The 1044-nt window shown below is 63.2% G+C and overlaps 1 protein-coding gene across 1 annotated transcript in view; it reads left to right on the top strand.

The window, feature by feature from the left end:
- Positions 1-6: 6 nt before the first annotated feature.
- The window catches only part of SCARA5 (scavenger receptor class A member 5), a 23444-nt gene continuing 22406 nt past the window's right edge, over positions 7-1044 (top strand). The window contains exon 1 of the mRNA XM_017735003.1: positions 7-60. The gene's annotated coding sequence lies outside the window, so the exon portion shown is untranslated. The remainder of the gene's footprint in view (positions 61-1044) is intronic.

Below are 1044 nucleotides of genomic sequence, written 5' to 3'. Positions count from 1 at the left end.
GCAGCCCGGGGAGAGAGGGAAATCCCGGGAAGAGACCACGGGAAGAGCTCGGGCCCGCGGGTGAGTGCGGACCAGTCCCGAATCCCTCTGTCCCGGTTCTCCAACCGGGAATGCTCCAGTCCCGAATCCCTCTGTCCCGGTTCTCCACCCGGGAATGCTCCAGTCCCGAATCCCTCTGTCCCGGTTCCCCCCGGGAATGCTCCAGTCCCGAATCCCTCTGTCCCGGTTCTCCAACCGGGAATGCTCCAGTCCCGAATCCCTCTGTCCCGGTTCTCCAACCGGGAATGCTCCAGTCCCGAATCCCTCTGTCCCGGTTCTCCACCCGGGAATGCTCCAGTCCCGAATCCCTCTGTCCCGGTTCCCCCCGGGAATGCTCCAGTCCCGAATCCCTCTGTCCCGGTTCTCCAACCGGGAATGCTCCAGTCCCGAATCCCTCTGTCCCGGTTCTCCAACCGGGAATGCTCCAGTCCCGAATCCCTCTGTCCCGGATCCAACCGGGAATGCTCCAGTCCCGAATCCCTCTGTCCCGGTTCTCCCCGGGAATGCTCCAGTCCCGAATCGCTCTGTCCCGGTTCTCCCGGGAATGCTCCAGTCCCGAATCCCTCTGTCCCGGATCCAACCGGGAATGCTCCAGTCCCGAATCCCTCTGTCCCGGTTCTCCCGGGAATGCTCCTGCCCTTTTTCCTTCCCCCTGTCCCCGTTCCCTGGGGGATTCTCCTGCCCCGGACTCCCCAGGCGAGTTCTGAGAGAGCCCCCGGAATTCATGGATGGCATTTCCCCCTTGGAAGCGGGACCAGGAGCTGGGAATGCTGCTGGTTTAACTGGGACAAAACTCCGGCGGCACCAGAGGCACAACAATCCCGGGAAAACAGAATCCATGGATCCGTGGCCCTGCTCCAAACCCCGTCCAGTCTGGCCTCGGACACTGCCAGGGATCCAGGGGCAGCCGGGGATTCCCTGGGAATTCCAGCCCAGCCGGGAATTCCTTCCCAAGATCCCAGCCCAAGCTCCCCTTTCCCACTGGAATCCCTCCCCTCCCTCCTC

This window comes from Corvus brachyrhynchos, unplaced genomic scaffold, assembly GCF_000691975.1.
Source record: "Corvus brachyrhynchos isolate BGI_N302 unplaced genomic scaffold, ASM69197v1 scaffold420, whole genome shotgun sequence".
NCBI classification, from domain to species: Eukaryota; Metazoa; Chordata; class Aves; order Passeriformes; family Corvidae; genus Corvus; species Corvus brachyrhynchos.
This window is presented reverse-complemented; position numbering and strand designations above follow the sequence as displayed.